Source organism: Aquarana catesbeiana, linkage group LG03 (genome assembly GCF_042186555.1).
Source record: "Aquarana catesbeiana isolate 2022-GZ linkage group LG03, ASM4218655v1, whole genome shotgun sequence".
In the NCBI taxonomy this organism is placed as follows: Eukaryota; Metazoa; Chordata; class Amphibia; order Anura; family Ranidae; genus Aquarana; species Aquarana catesbeiana.
In genome coordinates this window covers 431319756-431339541 of record NC_133326.1, presented here as the reverse complement: position 1 = coordinate 431339541, position 19786 = coordinate 431319756, and the positions used below count along the sequence as shown (strand labels likewise).

Here is a 19786-nt window from a genome sequence, read left to right as displayed (position 1 = left end):
GCACAGTGGCTGCATTTGATGGGCACAGTGGCTGCATTTGATGGGCACAGTGGCTGCAATTGATGGGCACAGTGGCTGCAATTGATGGGCACAGTGGCTGCAATTGATGGGCACAGTGGCTGCAATTGATGGGCACAGTGGCTGCAATTGATGGGCACAGTGGCGGCATTTCATGGGCACAGTGGCGGCATTTCATGGGCACAGTGGCTGCAATTTATGGGCACAATTGATGGGCACAGTGGCTGCATTTGATGGGCACAGTGGCTGCATTTGATGGGCACAGTGGCTGCATTTGATGGGCACAGTGGCTGCATTTGATGGGCACAGTGGCTGCAATTGATGGGCACAGTGGCTGCAATTGATGGGCACAGTGGCTCCAATTGATGGGCACAGTGGCTCCAATTGATGGGCACAGTGGCTGCATTTGATGGCACAGTGGCTGCATTTGATGGCACAGTGGCTGCATTTGATGGCACAGTGGCTGCATTTGATGGGCACAATGAATGCAGTTGATGGGCACAGTGGCTGCAGTTGATGGGCACAGTGGCTGCAGTTGATGGGCACGGTGGCTGCAATTGATGGGCACGGTGGCTGCAATTGATGGGCACGGTGGCTGCAATTGATGGGCACGGTGGCTGCAATTGATGGGCACGGTGGCTGCAATTGATGGGCACGGTGGCTGCAATTGATTGGCACGGTGGCTGCAATTGATGGGCACAGTGAGGCTGCAATTGATTTTTATTCAGTATTTTTCAGTTTGCTTGCGCCCTCACAAAATTTTTGAGCACCAGCCGCCACTGCTGGAGATCCAGAAATGCTAAATGGTCGGTATCCTGGACTGAGGTGAAGGATATGTATTATTGTTGCAGTGTGAGACTAAATCCAGGAATGAATCCTCTGGGTCATCCCAGATGACAATTTATATAATCTACATACCTCTCATAGTAAATAAAATGGGGGGTATATGTGTTATGGTGCAAGATGTGATTGGTCTCCCAGAGACCCATAGTTAAATTGGCATAGCTGGGGGCAGAATTTGCCCCCATCGCTGTGCCAACCAGTTGCAGAAAAAAGTCACCATTGAATTCAAAATACTTTACCTTCATGATGATACAGCTGGAGATCCAAAAATGCTAATTGGTCGGTATCCTGGACTACGGTGAAGGATAACCCATATGTATTATTGTTGCAGCGCAAGACAAAATCCAAAATTTGACCCATCGCTGTGCCAACCAGTTGCAGAAAAAAGTCACCATTGAATTCAAAATTGTTGTGAGTTAGGCAAAACTTATTAGTGGATATTCCATCAAAAAGTGTGACACTACTTGGAGGTCCACTCCATGGGGGATGGAGGTGTAAAAGAGAATTACATTCCTATATGCCCACCTATATGTAGGTTCCCAAGTGTAGTATGCTAGTTGTTCTAACAGGTGTACCCCGTCTCAGATATACAATGGGAGGTTTTGGGTCAAAGGTTGTAGAAATTGTTCTATATATTGTGAAAAGGGGTTGGTGATGCTGTCCATTGCTGCTACAATGGGCCTGCCAGGTGGATTTTCAGTTTTTGTGAACTTTTGGTATAAGATCGAAATGAGTGGAAAAGAAATCCTTGTAGAAAAAAGCCAATTCCTGTTTGTTAATGATGCCGACCTCTTTTGCCCATTGGGCAAGTAAGGATGCTTTCTTGGTGAATATAGGTAATGGGTAGGAGCGTAGTCTCTAGTATGTTGTATTATCGGAGAGAAGTCTATAGGCTTCTTTTAGATATACAGTATCTCACAAAAGTGAGTACACCCCTCACATTTTTGTAAATCTTCATGTGACAACACTGAAGAAATTACACTTTGCTACAATGTAAAGTAGTGAGTGTAAAGCTTGTATAACAGTGTAAATTTGCTGTCCCCTCAAAATAACTCAACACACAGCCATTAATGTCTAAACCGCTGGCAACAAAAGTGAATACACCCCTAAGTGAAAATGACCAAATTGGGCCCAAAGTGTCAATATTTTGTGTGGCCACCATTGTTTTCCAGCACTACCTTAACCCTCTTCAGCACGGAGTTTACCAGAGCTTCACAGGTTGCCACTGGAGTCCTCTTCCACTCCTCCATGGTGACATCACGCTGGTGCTGGTGGATGTTAGAGACCTTGCGCTCCTCCACCTACTGTTTGATGGATGGTTTAGGTCTGGAGACATGCTTGGCCAGTCCATCACCTTTACCCTTGGCTTCTTTATCAAGGTAGTGGTTGTCTTGGAGGTGTGTTTGGGGTCGTTATGTTGGAATACTGCCCTGCGGCCCAGTCTCCGTAGGTAAGGGGATCATGCTCGGCTTCAGTACGTCACAGTACATGTTAGCATTCATGGTTCCCTCAATGAACTGTAGCTCCCCAGTGCTGGCAGCACTTATGCAGCCCCAGACCATGACACTCCCACCACCATGCTTGACTGTAGGCAAGACACACAATATGCGGCGTATGGTCTGAGCACTGACAGGCTGACCCCCCACCCCTTCTACCTCTGCAGCAATGCTGGCAGCACTCATACATCTATTTCCCAAAGACAACCTCTGGATATGACACTGAGCACGTACACTCAACTTCTTTGATCGACCATGGTGAGGCCTGTTCTGAGTGGAGCCTGTCCTGTTAAACTGCTGGATGGCTTGGCCACCATGCTGCAGCTAAGTTTCAGGGTCTTGGCAATCTTATTATAGCCTAGGCCATCTTTATGTAGAGCAACAATTCTTTTTTTAAGATCCTCAGAGTTCTTTGCCATGAGGTGCCATGTTGAACTTCCAGTGACCAATATGAGAGAGTGAGAGCGATAACACCAAATTTAACACACCTGCTCCACATTCTCACCTGAGACCTTGTAACACTGAGTCACATGACACAGTGGAGGGAAAATGGCTAATAGGGCCCAATTTGGACATTTTCACTTAGGGATGTACTCACTTTTGTTGCTAGCAATTTAGACATAGCTGTGTGTTGTTTTGAGGGGACAGCAAATTCACACTGTTATACAAGCTGTACACTCACTACTTTACGTTGCAGCAAAGTGTCATTTCTTCAGTGTTGTCACATGAAAAGATATAATAAAGTATTTACAAAAATGTGAGGGGTGTACTCACTTTTGTGTGATACTGTACATCCCTATCCTGAACGACTATACCTCCTCCCTTGTCAACAGTTTTTATAATGAGATTGTGATTATGAGTGTGGTCCTGGAGAGTTTTTCACCAGGAGTGAGGTTTAAATGTTTGGGTCGATTACAGTGTGCATGTTGGCACGTATTTATAATTTTGACGTAGACAACCTGGTAAAATGTTTTTGTAAGTAGGGACCTTTCTTGTGAACAAGGTTAAACACCCATTTGGGTTTAAAAATTTGCGCGTTTAACAGGGGGGAGGTAGACAAATGGGTAAATAGGGCTAGATCCTCATCATGACTCGTATATAAAACTCCTCCAATACTTGTTCTGGGTCAACATAGGTTTGGATTTCAGGATCCTGGGGAGGTGGATTGGGAGGAGTAGGAAGTCTTTTAAGGATTGTATGGTGTAATAGCGTTTTAGGGTGAGATTACGGATTAAGCTATTTAGGTCTTTGTAAATTGTGAAAGGGTTGGGTGGGATGGATGGGGCAAAATCCAATCCCTGATTTGAGTAGAGAAATTTCAGAAGCAGATAACTGATGTGTGGACAAATTAAAGATCTTAACTGTGTTACAAGTCTGACTCTGTGTATGTGCCCCCACTTTCCTCTACGTCGAACTTTCTTTTGGCCTTGTGGTTGTGGCCGGTCTGCGAGGAGGGGCACTAAAAAATCCTACTGGTTAGTGGTGGTGGATATCAGTGTGGAGATAAGTTTATCAACATCCATTGGAGTGTGACCAGATGAACTGTCACTCCTAGGTGTACCTGATGGTATGGTAGCGGGTTTTGTGCCGGAGGGTGAATTCGGTATGGGATTTTGTGGAGCTATAGAATATAAATGAGCTGGTCTGGGGCCAATTGCACCTGCACTGGAAATAGAAGTGCTGGCTTCTTGGGGCAGGATTGGGGATTTTTTGTTGAGTAAAAAGTTGGCTTGATCTTTTTTGGAATTTTTTTAGGAGCAGGATTTGGAAAATTTTTTGGAGGAGGACATAATTTGTTCCCACACCTGATGGGGAGAATTTTACAGGGGCAAAATTGTGTTGTGTAAAGGAAACAGAGCTCCTGGGTGTTGTGGGTCTATGGGTGGGACCAGTTTCTCGCTGCCTGAATTTGGGCTGGCAAGCCATAAGTGCCATGGGGGTGGTGTGGCCCTGTGTCAGAGGAGGATTTGGTGTGGCCCGAGGTTTTTTCCAATTGAAAACCCTGTGGAAGTTGTAATCGTCTAGGTCTCTACGTACAGTACCTTGAAAAATTATTCATACCCCTTGAAATTTCCACATATTGTCATGTTACAACCAAATAAGTAAATGTCAAAGTCCAGAATGGCCCAGTCAAAGCCCAGACCTAAATCCAATTTAGAATCTGTGGCAAGACTTGAAAATTGCTGTTCACAGGCGCTCTCCATCCAATCTGACAGAGCTTGAGCTATTTTGCAAAGAAACATGGGCAAGAATGTCACTCTCTAGATGTGCAAAGCTGGTAGAGACATACCCAAAAAGACTAAATCCAGTGAAAAGTATTGACTCAGGGGGGCTGAATACAAATGCACACCACACTTTTCACATATTTGTTTGTAAAACATTTTGAAAACCATTTATCATTTTCCTTCCATTTTACAATTATGTGCCACTTTCTGTTGGTTTATCACCTAAAATACATTTACCTTTTTGGTTATAACATGACAAAATGTGAAAAATTTCAGGGGGTATGAATACTTTTTCAAGGCACTGAGTGTTAGATCCTCATTCTTTTTGGTGTGTTTTTTGAGGGTGTGTAACCATTTGTCAGGGTGATGAGGAGAGAGTAGTAAGAGTGCAGAAATGTTTCCTTTAAGTGTTGGATAAAATATGTGTATTTAAGTTCTCGCTGTCTTATGTTAGTTTGCATCCATTTTTGGGTAGAAAAAATATTTAAATCTGGAACTATTCAAGGGCTAGTTCTGAAGTAAAAAAAGTTGTCCAAGTTTACACTGCATGTTATGTCACATGGTCACATGGGGTATAGTAGGAAGCTCTGAGTGATTATGCAGTCTCCTGGGATTTCAGTGTTGTGCCGTCCTCATAATAGACAGACAAGTAAACACAGTGTGCCGTAAATCAGGGGAGATCTGGGCATGCTCATTGAAGTCATTCTAAAGAACAAAAAGGATTACAACAATACTAAGCAAGTAAGGAGATATCTACAAGCAGTGTTCATTAGGGTTTTTTATGCTGATTTACATGGGACAAAGTTGTCGGGGAGAGTTTACAATCACTAGTACCCTCAGACCTGGAGGTGAAATTTTGTGAGATATGTATTGTGACAAAGAATTTGTCCCACGATAGGTGGTTTGCTGATATATGTTGTTCGATCTTCCTAAAGCAGAAAGTACATTCCAAATTTTGGATTGGGACAGTTGGAGAGAGGGTATGAAAAATTCTGGCGGGATTAACATATATAGTCATAAGATTTCATACTTGGCAGATTCTGTGTCACGTATGAGCTCCATGTTGTGCATGGAGGAAAGAACCTGCAATCAGGTGATATATTGATGTGTACCGATGTGCCATATGATAAAACGTGGTTCCTCAATATAAAAAAAATGATATAAAATATTAACAAAGAAGGGTCATAGTTACTGAAGAAGTGACAACCGCAGCACAATATAACTTCTTGAAAAAGTAAAAGAGAGAGGGTGATTATTGGTGCAAAGTGGACACCTAAATCATGCAAAGTACAACTGAAGGTGGAACCAATTATAGTCCATGATAACATGGCATAGCCCATATGTGATCTGGGTATATACTGTGTATGTGTATATGTATATATATATATATATATATATATAGATAGATAGATAGAGATATATATATATATATATATATATATATATATATATATATATATATATATATATATATATATATATATATATATATATATATATATATATATATATATATATATATATATATAGATATTATATATATATATAAGTATAGCTTACTGAGGCAGCTCCATGTAGAAGCAAGAAACAGCTCTATGGGAAACACACAGAACTACTCACAAGTGTAGGTTTGTTTCAAGTATGTAGTACATGGTATTGTGTAGGGTGGTCCTCAATGCTGCAAACTGGGGGGGGTCCATGAGGGAAGCTGTCATCTGCCAGGCTGTGCGGGTGGCCAGTGCCAGTGGATTCCAGCGCTTCCTGGTCCGTGGAACTCAGTGACAGACCGGGGATGACGTAATTTCCCAGATGAAACGTAGGGATTTAACGGCGATGCATTTGCGGAGCATGCTCTTCTCCAGGCTGTGATGGAGCTACACTTAGAGGGCGCCTGTGCTTCTCCTTGTGTTTCCCATAGAGCTGCTTCTTGCTTTTACAGGGAGCTGCCTCAGTGAGCTATACCCGGATCACATACGGACTATGCCATGTTATCATGAGCCACTTTTTATAACTGATTCCTCCTTCAGTTGTACTTTGCATGATTTAGTGTCCACTTTGCACCAATAATCACCCTCTCTTCTTCACTTGTTCAAGAAGTTATATTGTGCTGCAGTGGTCACTTCTAATAACCATGACACTTTGTTAATATTTTATATAATTTTTTATTCTTTTTACATCGAGGAACAAAGGTTTATAATTTCTTTGTGTTATTGATTACTGGTTTCTGACATACAGTGTGTCACATCGGTACACATAAATATATCACCTCATTGTGGTTTGTTTCCTCCATGCACAATGAGCTTATACATGACATAGCATCTGCAAAGTATGAAATCTTAGAAGAACTATATATGTTGTTCCCATCAGAATTGTTCACACCCTCCCTCCAACTATCCCAACCCAAACTTAAGGAATGTACCTTCTGCTTTAGGAAGATTGAACAACTTATCATAACATCAAACCACCAATGGTGGGACAAATTCTTTTTGTCACAATACATATCCCACAAAATGTCACCTCGGGCCCGAGGGTATTTAAGACCTGTCCTTTTTTTATTTCAGAACTAGCCCTTGAATGGTCCCAGATTTCCGAGTTTTGCACCCAAAAATGGATCCAAACTATCATAAAACAGCAAGAACTTAAATACACATATTTTATCCAACAATTAAAGTATACAATTTCTGCACTCTTAGGCCCCTTTCACACTGTCGGACTGTTCAGGTCCGCCTGTCGGTTTTGTTGACGGACCTGAACGGGCGCTCCATGCTAGTCTATGGAGCAATGGATGTCAGCGGTGACATGTCCGCTGACATCTGACCCGGTCCGATCTGCTAAAATCAGACGGATGGCCCTACGTTTGCATCCGTCCCTATCGGATCGGTGAGATCTGATGAAAATGGACATGCTGTCCGTTTTCGTCCGATCTCTCCATAGCAACTAGCGGCGCTCGACAAGCCCCTTCCAGCTCAGTGAGCAGAGAGGGGCCTGTCCACTGCCGGCTCAGCGGAGGTCAAGGCAGACTCTGTGGCAGCAAATCCGCCTCGTGGGAATGAAGCCTTTCTACTCACTCCTCATCTCCCTAACAAATGGTTACACACCCTTAAAATACACACTAAAAAGAATGAGGATCTAATACTCAGGACTAAGTTGGGTAAGATACGTAGAGACCTAGACTATTACAACTTCCACAGGGTTTTCAATTTGAAGAAACTTAGGGTCACACCTAATCCCCCTCTGCCACAGGGCTACACCACCCCCATGGCACTTATGGCTGGCCAACCCAATTCCAGGGTGCGAGAAATTGGTCCCACCCATAGACCCACAGCACCCAGGAGCTCTGTTTCGATTACACAACACAATTCTGCCCCTGTAAAATTCTCCCCCATCGGGCGTGGGAACAAACTATGTCCTCCTCCAAAAAATGTTCCAAATCCTGCTCCTAAAAAAGATTCCAAAAAAGATCAAGCAAACTTCTCACTCAGCAAAAAATAAAACCAAATCCTGCCCCAAGAAGCCAGCACTTCTAGTTCCAGTGCAGGTGCAATTGGGCCCAGACTGGCTCATTTATATTCTACAGCTCCACAAAATCCCATACCGAGTTCACCCTCCAACACAACCCCCTACCATACCATCAGGTACACCTAGAAGTGACAGTCCATCTGGTCATACTCCAGTGGATCTTGATGAACATATCTCCACACTGATATCCACCACCACTAACAAGTTGGATTTTTTAGTGTCCCCCCCCCCCCCCTCGCAGACTGGCCACAACCACAAAGCCAAAATAAAGTTTGATGTAGAGGAAAGCAGGGGGGACATACACAGAGTCAGACTTGTAACACAGTAAAGATCTTTAATTTGTCCACACATCAGTTATCCGATTCTGAAATTTCTCTACTCAATCTGGGATTGGATATCGCTCCATCCATCCAACTCAATCCTTTCACAGTTTACAAAGACCTAAATAGCTTAATTCGTAATCTCACCCTAAAACGCTATTACACCATACAATCCCTAAAGGACTCCCGATCCACCTCCCCAGGATCCTGAAATCCAAACCTATGTTGACCCAGTTGGCGAACAATTATTGGAGGTTTTATATACGAGTGATGATGAGGATCTAGCCCTATTTACCCAACATCCATCCACCGTCCAACCCCCCTGTTAAACACACGCATTTTAAACCCAAGTCGGTGTTTAACCCTGTTCACTACTTACAAACATTTTACCTGGTTGTCTACTCTGAAATTATAAATATGTGCCAACATGCACTCTAATTGATCCAAACATTCAAGCTCCACTCCCGGTGAACAACAAGCTTTCCAGGACCTCACTCATAATCACAATCTTATTATAGATCAATTCCTGCAATCTTTGACCCAAAACCTCCTATCGTGTACACTTGTTAGAACAACTAGAGCACTACACTTGGGAACCTACATATAGGTGGGCATCGCTTGATGTAAATTCTCTTTTACACCTCCATCCCCCATGGAGTGGACCTCCAAGCAGTGTCACACTTTTTGATGTAATATCCACTAATAACTAAGTTTTGCCTAACTCACAACTATTTTGAATTGAAGGGTGGCTTTTTTTCTGAAACTGGTTGGCACAGCGATGGGGGCAAATTTTGGATTTTGTCTCGCGCTGCAACAATAATACATATGGGTTATCCTTCACCTCAGTCCAGGATACCGACCAATTAGCATTTTTGGATCTCCAGCTATATCATCATGAAGGTAAGGTAATGGCCAAAAAATTATGTTAAACCCACAGCTGGCAATTCCTTTCTGCACTTTAACAGTTGCCATCACCCCAGGTGGATATCGAATATCCCCAAGAGTCAGTTCTGTTATTTATGGAGGAACTGTACCAAAGAAAGCGATTATAAGGACCAAAGCTCGCTACTTACCAAAACAATTTGCACTGATTACTGTGTAAATAACAATGGCAGGGAAGGGGTTAAACACTAGGCGGCAATCAAGGGGTTAAGTGTGTCATAGGGAAGTGTTCTAACTGGGGGGGGATGGGCTTCCACTGACACGACGGCGATCACTGCTCCCGATGACAGGGAACAGTAGATCCCTGTCATGTCACTAGGCAGAAGGGGGAAATGCCTTCTTTACAAAGGCATCTCCCCGTTCTTCTGCTCTGTGACACGATCGCAGGCCCCCGCCAGACATTGAGTCCGCGGGACCCGCAGGCACGGTCACGCGGCGAGCGCGTGCCCACAATGCCGTGAATTAAAGGGGACGTACCTGTACGCCCATTTGCCCAGCTGTGCCATTGTGCCGACATACATCACCGTGCGCTGGTCGGCTAGTGGTTAAAACACTAGAATCTAGTTTGAATTTCTTTGGTGCCATGGTAGGCATAAACTACCCCGCACAGTCCTGAAAAACCCTTCACCTGAGGGAGCAGCGCCCCCCAATTTTCATGACTACTATATGGCTTCATAGTTATCCCACTTTTACTATTTTACATAGTTACATAGTAGGTAAGGTTGAAAAAAGTCCATCAAGTCCAACCTATGTGTGTGATAATATGTCAGTATTACATTGTATATCCCTGTATGTTGTGGTCGTTCTGGTGCTTATCTAATAGTTTTTTGAAACTATTGATGCTCCCCGCTGATACCACCACCTGTGGAAGGGAATTTCACATCCTTGCCGCTCTTGCAGTAAAGAACCCTCTACGTAGTTTAAGGTTAAACCTCTTTTCTTCTATTTTTAATGAGTGGCCACGTGTCTTATTAAACTCCCTTCCGCGAAAAAGTTTTATCCCTATTGTGGGGTCACCAGTACGGTATTTGTAAATTGAAATCGTATCCCCTCTCAAGCGTCTCTTCTCCAGAGAGAATAAGTTCAGTGCTCGCAACCTTTCCTCATAACCAACATCCTCCAGACCCTTTATTAGCTTTGTTGCCCATCTTTGTACTCGCTCCATTTCCAGTACATCCTTCCTGAGGACTGGTGCCCAGAACTGGACAGCATACTCTAGGTGCGGCCCGACCAGAGTCTTGTAGAGTGGGAGAATTATTGTTTTATCTCTGGAATTAATCCCCTTTTTAATGTATGTCAATATTCTGTTTGCTACTTGGCATTGCAAGCAATTGCTGAGCCTATCATCTACTAGGACCCCCAGGTCCTTTTCCATCCTTGATTCCACCAGTTCTCCCCCCAGTGTATAGATTGCATTCATATTTTTGCCACCTAAATGCATTATTTTACATTTTTCTACATTAAACCTCATTTACCATGTAGTAGCCCACCCCATTAATCTTTTTGCAAGGTTTCCACATCCTGCGGAGAAGTTATTGCCCTGCTTAGCTTAGTATCGTCCGCAAATGCAGAGATTGAACTGTTTACCCCATCCTCCAGGTCATTTATGAACAAATTAAATAGGATTGGTCTCAGCACAAAACCCTGGGGGACCCCACTACCCACCCCTGACCATTCCCGAATACTCCCGATTATCCTCCACCCTCTAAACTTGCTCTTGTAGCCAGTTTTCAATCCATGTACTTATTTCCATGGTTCATGCCAACTGACCTTATATTGTACAGTAAACATTTATGGGAAACTGTGTCAAATTATTTTGCAAAATCCAGATACACCACATCTACAGGCCTTCCTTTATCTAGATGGCAACTCACCTCCTCATAGAAGGTTAATAGATTGGTTTGGCAAGAACGATTCTTCGTGAATACATGCTGATTACTGCTAATGATACCATTCTCATTACTAAAATCATGTATGTAGTCCCTTATCATCCCCTCCAACAGCTTGAATATTATTGTTAGGCTAACTGGTCTGTAATTCCCAGGGATGTATTTTGGGCGCTTTTTAAATATTGGTGCTACATTGGCTTTTCTCCAATCAGCTGGTACCATTCCAGTCAGTAGACTGTCAGTAAAAATTAGGAACAATGGTCTGGCAACTACTTGACTGAGTTCCTTAAGTACCTTTGGGTGCAAACCACCTGGTCCTGGTGATTTATTAATGTTAAGTTTTCCATGTCTAATTTAAATTCTGTCCTCTGTTAACCATGGAGGTGCTTCCTGTGATGTGTCATGAGGATAAACACTGCAGTTTTGGTTAATGAAGCCCCCCGATTCCCTTGTGAAGACTGAGAAGAATAAATTCAATACCTTCGCCATCTCCCCATCCTTTGTAACCAGATGACCTTCCTCATGGGGCCAATATGGTCTGTCCTCCCATTTTTACTGTTTACATACTTAAAGAATTTCTTGGGATTTATTTTACTTTCCTCCGCCTATGTCTATCTTAGCCGCCCTAATTGCAGCCTTACATTTCTTGTTGCACTCCTTATAATGTCTGAATGCTAATGATGATCCCTCAACCCTGTATTTTTTGAAGGCCTTTTCCTTTGCTTTTATATGCATTTTTACATTGGCGTTAAGCCATCCAGGACTTGTGTTCACTCTTTTAAATGTATTACCCAATGGGATACATTGGCTAATGCCCTTATTTAACATAAGCAAGACAAGCAGCGCCAGATCTAAGTGCAGCAATAAGTTTAAAAGGTTTTAATGTAAAGTAATGCACTTACTAAAAACAAAGTACACTGCCTTATAATTTTCAGACCAAAAATTTGATTGTGTATGGGCTGTCTTTAACCACTTCAGCCCCGGAAGGATTTACCCTCTTAATGACCAGGCCATTTTTTGTGATACGGCACTACGTTAATTTAACTGACAATTGCATGGTCGTGTGAAATTGTACCATAATAAAAAATGTCCTTTTTTTTCCCCACAAATAGAGCTTTCTTTTGGTGATATTTGATCACCTCTGCGGTCTTTATTTTTTGCGATATAAACAAAGACCGTTCATTTTGAAGAAAACTATATTTTTTTACTTTCTGCTATAAAACATACCCAATAAAAAATTCAATCTAATTTCTTCATCAATTTAGGCCAATACTGTATGTATTCTCCTACATACAAAAAAAAACAATAAGCATGTATTATTGGTTTGCGCAAATGTTATAGCGTCTACAAAATAAGGGATAGATTTATGGCATTTTTATTTTTTTTACTAGTAATGGGGGTGATCAGTGATTTTTAGCGGGACTGCAACATTGCAGCAGATGGATCGGACACCTAACTGACCTTTTTGGCACTTTCTTGGGAACCAGTGTTCAGTGCTAAAAATATGCACTGACATTGTACTAATCACACTGGCAGGGAAGGGGTTAATATCCGGGGCAATCAAGGGGTTACATGTGTTCCCTTGGTGTGTTTACTAACTGTATGGGGGATGGGCTGCCTGGGAAAACACAGAGATCCATCTTCCTGCATAGCAGAAAGACAGGATCTGTGTCATCCCGTCAGAACGAAGATCTGCTTTGTTTACTTCCGAAGATCCCCGTTCTGTCTCTGCAGGGAAGGGATCGTGTGCACCCCCGGTGGACATCGAGTCCGCCTGACCCGCTAATTGGCTCTCCCACTAGCCAATCGGTGCCCGTGCCCACAGAAGCTAGCACACGAACCGTTGTACCAGTTGAGCGATTCGCGCAGCCAAGCCACCTTGCCAGTATTACTGCGGCGGCTGGTCAGCAAGTGGTTAATGAGCATGTAGGTAGATGGAAAAGTTGTCTTTCATTACAAATAACTTTTGGCTAGAAGAGTATAGCTTATTATATAACTTCATAACAATTAATCAAGTAAAACGAGGAGTATCTGTATATGAATGTTTAACGACTTACCTGTTTAATGGCTGCTTGGACTTACGAACAGCTCTCCCCACCTGAACGAAGTGTTGTACATCATTGTATTGTACAGTACAGAATTTTCATTTGTCTTCTGTACTTATGCAAATTAAAACAACTTTATTGAGCTGGAGTTTTGTGTTTAGACCTTTTTTTCACAATACAGTACAGTAGTTAAAATGCTTACAATATTGATTTCTTGCGACTCCTCGTTCAACAACCAGTTATTTTAACGACTTGGTCATTGGAACGGAACCTTGTCGTTAGTTGAGGAGTACCTGTGTATCAAAAACTGTAAATTAAAAATATGGTAAACATTCATAAATTATCCAGTCAATCAGAAAAACTAAGAGAAGTGCTCTTGTGCAAAAAGTTAATTTATACTTGTATTAATAAAAAATCCCTATTTCAGTGTGGATAGCAAAATCTTCACACCCAAAAGTGCATACCCAACTCTCAAGCTGCTTACCAGCTACTGTGACCCCAAGATGGGGGTCTTGCTGCACTTTATCTCAGTATCACCATGGGATGGATATCAGGAGCAAAGATTCCTGGATGGGTTACCATACAACCAAGATGTTCAACAGTGGGCTCAGCAAAAGGGAGAGATAAAGGGGGAATGCATAGTGTAGTAATTAAAAATCCAGGCTTTTCAATGAAGGTTAACAACATCCCTCCCAGCCTATGACAGAATGATGGCCGAGCAGGGGATCAGTTATCCCGACTGGGCGTCATATGTTGTCCAGCAGGATGCGCCACTAATGCGCCCCCCCCCCACAGAGATCGGGGAGGACATGTGTCGCTTGAACATAGCATCATTCCTGATCAGGATAAATAGCCAATAGTATTGGCTGTTTTCCACATGATTGGCTGTGTCCAATCACAGGCAGTCACAACTGTAAACAGAAGAGCTGTTGCCAGAAGATCCCGGCTTCTTCTCCTCACACATTGATCGTATGAGGAGGAGAGCAGGGATCAGTGAGTGATTTATTGTTTGACTGTATTACACTTTTCTGTGCATCCCCCCCCCCCCCCCCAATAAAGAGAACCTGTCACCAGGGATCTGTCACACAGCCCATCTGGATCTGTCACACAGGCCATCAGTACCAGCATCGGTGACCTGTCACATGGGCCATCAGTACCAGCATCAGTGACCTGTCACACCGGCCATCAGTACCAGCATCAGTGACCTGTCACACAACCCATCCGTACCGCCACCAGTGATCTGTCACACAGCCCGTCAGTACCAGCCACCATGTTCAAAAGATTTCTTACATCTGAGGAGGCATATAAAATGCTTACTATTGTCGGATGATGAGAGCAGCGGGAAGCTCTCCTTATCAGATTCTGGTTCGGAATTCGAGCCAGTAGAGAGTAGTAAATCGGGGACTGAATCAGAGGAGGAAACTGTCCCTCCTAAAAGAATGAGTAAAACAAGATCAGAAGACCTGCCTACCACCAGCAGCAATATACACCCCAACACAGCACAGACACAAATGGAACTAGACGCCAGGAAGAGGAGCCCAGTACCAGCACTGGAATAACTCACCAAACCCGAAGAATCTGGACCCAAACCTACCTTCCCGATGCCTTGGCAAACCCCTTATGGCTGCCTGCCAGCTCAGGGTCAGCTACAATCCCTCCTTTCACCGCACAGCCAGGTGTGCAGCCCAACACTACCAATTTTTCTCAGATTTTTATTTGTTTTTCCCACAAGATTTGCTGCAGTATATTGTGGACCAAACAAATCTCTTTGCAGAGCAATTTATTGTCTCCAACTCGTCCTACGCCCGTATGTTTCATTGGTGACGTCTCACACTAGAGACGTATGTATAATGTATAATTTATGCTCCTAGAATGCCTGAAGGTGGCTACTTGGATGTTGGGCCTCTGCATGTGGCCAGGCGGTGTAAAAGTCTCACACATGGTATCGCCATACTCGGGAGGAGTAGCAGAATGTATTTTGGGATGTAATTGTAAGTATGCATATGCTGTGTGTGAGAAATAACTTGTTAATATGACAATTTTGTGTTAAAAAAAAAAAAAAAAAAAAAAAAAGGAAAATATTTCTTCATATTCCCAAGAATTGTGGTAAAAAAAATTACAACTTCAAAAAACTCACCATGCCCCTTACTAAATACCTTGGATTACCTGCTTTCAAAAAAGGGGTCGTTTGGGAGGTATTTGTATTGTCCTGGCTTGTTGGTGTCTCAAGAAATGAGATAGGCCGTCAGTACATTATATATACATACAAAGGCCCATCATGCAAGTAGCACCTCCAGGCATTCTAGGAGCATAAATTACACATATAATTTCCTGACAACCTATCACACTTTTGGAGGCCCTGAAGCACCAGGACAATGAAAATGCCCACAAAATTACCCCATTTTGTAAAGCAAACACCCCAACATATATTCTATGAGGCATTATGAGTCTTTTGAACATGTCATTTTTTCCACAAGTTTTTGGAAGATGTGGAAAGAAAATTATTTATTTATTTATTTTAACAAAGTTGACCATTTGTAACATATTTCTAACACATAGCATGTACATAGCAAAAATGACACCCCAAAGTACATTGTGCTACTCCTGAGTATGGTGATACCACATGTGTGAGACTTTTACACAGCCTGGCCACATACAGAGGCCTAACATTCAGCAGGCACCGTCAGGTGCTCTAGAGGCATAAAATTTACAAATTGAATTTCCTGACTTCCTATTACACTTTTGTGAGGCACTGTAGGGCACTGATAAGCACTGTAGTGGCACTGATGTGGCACAGATGAGCACTGATGTGGCATGAATGACCACGGATGAGCACTGATGTGGCACAGATGGGCATAAATGAGGCACGGATGGGCATGGATGAGGCACAGATGGGCATGAATGAGGCACGGGTGAGTACTGCTGCGGTCTCCCTCCTCTCCTTGCACGCTGTACTGATCGGTGTGTGCAGCGTGTGAGGAGAGAGCTGAACCGGACATGCGCCGGTTTGTTGACAAGTGATCGCGTGGTAAAGGGCTGCTGTCATTGGCCCTTTACCCTGATCCATGATGCGACGGGTGCGGAGGACCCGGCGATCATGGACATTCCCGTGTGCGCACCCCAGGGGGAAAATGGGAAGCAGGATTCTGGGAGGACGTCATTGTACGCCCTCCCAGAATAAGCCAACTGCGCTGTAGCTGTCATTCGGCTATGGCCCGGTCGATAAGTGGTTAATTAGCAATTCTAACAAGTGGGTATATGAAAATCATGCTAAAAAAGAGACGTATGGCCAGAGCTTTTTTGGCCATACTTCTCTTATGGTAAAAACAGCGGGTTCCCCTAAGTGGACTTTCCCGGCACTTGCACAAAAGTAGAAAATGTAGAGAAGTACAAACTAATATAAAGTATAAAAGAATATTTTTATTTAGTAAAGAGATACATTTGCTAAAAACAATGTGGATATCCTAGGTAGCATGGTAGTAATACATAATAAACATGATATACATCAAACAGTAAGCAATGATGGGATATACAGAGAGACTCTTTTCAAGCCTGACGCGTTTCGGGGTGCTTAATATTTTTTCAGTCCTTCTTCAGGGGCATGATTGAAAAGAGGGGTTCATCTGGATTAATTGAAAGTTAGACACAGTATATGCGGCTAAATCTAGCATCAGACTCACTTCCTACATACTTACCATATTTCACTCACCCCTGTATTACCCCCTGATATGTTATTTTTTGGTAGCAGCATCTTTATGTGAAATTTGTTACTACTAACTAAAGTTCCTCAATATGGAACTACACAATTGTTTATAAGCCATATAAACTGTATACTTATTGGCACACACTAAATATACTCCCTATGCAATGAGCTCTTAAAAACATTGTTTATACATTAAGTACCCTGAGCATTACAAGCCATACAAGATTTATACTCATTGGCATATATTAAGTATACTTTCTCTGCAATGAGCCTTTAAAAATATTGCTTATACATTAAGTATTTTGAATACACACTCCACTTTTCAAGTTTCCCTCATATCAGTTTGTCCCCTAACTTTCTCCTAAGGCATTCATAACGGATCCTTTTTATACTCATAGTACCTTAATTTTTTTATTTTTAGGGTTGCCTCTCTCGACCCCAGTATATCGCTTCGGACTATGCGCGCCCGGGTCGGGCAGGATAGGCGAACCTGTATATCCTCTCGTGGAGACTACTGCTCATTAACACCTAGCTTTAACCGCCTAAGAACAGCACCCGTACCCACTACACTACAACTGCCCACCATCCCATCTTGCCTTTTCGTGTGGTCTTTTAAAAAAAACCCTTTTCAGAGTAACCAGTGAAACTCTTCCAGGTAGGTGATCAAGTGATCATTTAAATTTTCAAATAGCTATCCAGTGGTAGTTCTTTACAACATCTGATTTATGCACCACTTTTCTCATTTAATCCAGTTGAACCCCTCTTTTCAATCGTGCCTTCTGAAGAAGGACTGAAAAAATATTAAGCACCCCGAAACGCGTCGGGCTTGAAAAGAGTCTCTCTGTATATCCCATCATTGCTTACTGTTTGATGTATATCATGTTTTTTATGTATTACTACCATGCTACCTAGGATATCCACATTGTTTTTAGCAAATGTATCTCTTTACTAAATAAAAATATTCTTTTATACTTTATATTAGTTTGTACTTCTCTACATTTTCTACTTTTGTGCAAGTGCCAGGAAAGTCCACTTAGGGGAACCCGCTGTTTTTATGATACTGAATTATTGGATGTGGCACGGCTTTTTCCTAGGAGAGTTGGTCGTTTTTCTGCTATACTTCTCTTATGGATCACAGGAATGCACTTGTGCTCTTTTGTAACCCAGCATCAGCCAACAGGGGGCTAAAGTGTGCTGTTGGCTGACGTCACAGAGCTGGTCTAGGTTATGGAAGAATTCTGACAATGTCGGGATTCAACCAGATGCCTGACCAGCAGCTGTTGCACGCCTGAGACAGTCACTCAGTTCTCAGGCCTAGAGCTGGAGGGGGGGGGTGTCGCTGCAGCAGGGAGCTGAGTATGACATTTTTTTTTGTTTTTGTTTTTTACTTTGCCTGCTGTTCTTCTTTAACCACTAGGTGTCCGGGCCAATTATGATGTTTTGCACATACACTACTTAGAACTTTTACACTACTTAGAACCCCAAACGCTATATATATTTTCTGAAAGCAGAGGCCCTGTAGAATAAAATGGTGGCTATTGCAGTCTTTTTATGTCCTGTGATATTTGTTCAGTTTTTCTGTTTTCAGAAAAAAAAAAAAATTCTCCAGTCACCTTCCAGGACAGCGCACCTGAGATATGACTGGTCCCAACTGACAGGACACACTATCAACAACAGAGGTTAAAAACCCTCACCCCTCGCCCTCCCCCCTGCACCTCAGTTCTTGATTGTGTTTTCCTGGTGCTGCAAAACTTTTGTTGTTTTTTGACTGACCTGATGCCCTGGGCAGATGGTCTCTTCCTAGGAGGCTGGGCGTTTAGGCCGGGGAGGGCTCCGCATCCATGCAGGGCAGCTTCCCACTTCAGGGAGTGCTTTCCAGTGCAGGGGTCTTCTCTGCTTAGGAGTTCTCTGGGCACAGGGGAACTGTTCCTGGCACTCCTTGGACCAAATCAAGCTCCTTCTGTTTTCTCCCAGCCAGGCAGGGGAGCGCTGGTGGAGTGAAGCCGTTGGACGGAGCCACGCTGAGCTGGAGAGCCTGGGTTTGCCCAGCAAGTCCTGGGGGCAAACCACATTGCGGGGAACTCGGAAGCAAGATGAACCAAGCCATGTTTTTGTGGAGGACAGGCATCATATCTGGCGGCCTGGCCCCCTTCCGGCAAAATGGCGACACCCGTTGGCGGCAAATAAGAGGCCAAAAGCCACCAGAAGCGAGGGGGAAGCGGGCCAAGGAAGGTGGGTCCAGGTCTCCACCTCTCGATTAAAAACAAGGGGAAAAAGGTTTTTTGTGTCCCCCCCACCAGTCTGAGCTAATTCAAATCCAAAAAGGACTCAGGTAAAAAGTGGGGGAGCAATAAGGGCAATCAGAAAGGCGGTCTCCTGTTTTCCATCCCTAGACCCCCTGGTAAAGAGTCTAAAGGATGTCAGCCTCAAAGTGGGGGGGAAGACTCTCGCAATTTCTGCCTCAGTGGGAGCAGATCTCCGGAAGCCCTTACATTCTAGAACTGTTAAGGGGGGTTATCGGTTAGAACTCAGAGGGACTACTGGGCGGTATCTGAGAATTGGCAGAACAAGAGGTAATTGTCCTGGTCCCAGCAGATCAGGTTTGCCAGGGATTTTATACCCACATTTTCATGATCCAAAAACCCTCGGGCAAGTTTCGCCTGATCTTAAATCTCCGAAAACTAAACAAGTTTCTGCAGTACAAAAGGTTCTGCATGGAGAGTAGAGTATTTACAGTGTCCGAAAACACCTTTTAAAAGGGGTCTTCATGGTCACACTGGACCTTG

At 43.2% G+C, this 19786-nt stretch overlaps 1 protein-coding gene across 4 annotated transcripts in view; it reads left to right on the top strand.

Annotated features, from left to right (window-relative positions):
• Window positions 1–19786, top strand: part of VDAC1 (voltage dependent anion channel 1) — a 584928-nt gene that overhangs the window by 479602 nt on the left and 85540 nt on the right. Inside the window, exon 9 of one of the 4 annotated variants that reach the window (XR_012242902.1) lies at window positions 17422–17655. The exons of the other annotated variants lie outside the window; for them this stretch is intronic. The gene's annotated coding sequence lies outside the window, so the exon portion shown is untranslated. The remainder of the gene's footprint in view (window positions 1–17421; window positions 17656–19786) is intronic. 4 annotated transcript variants of the gene reach the window in all.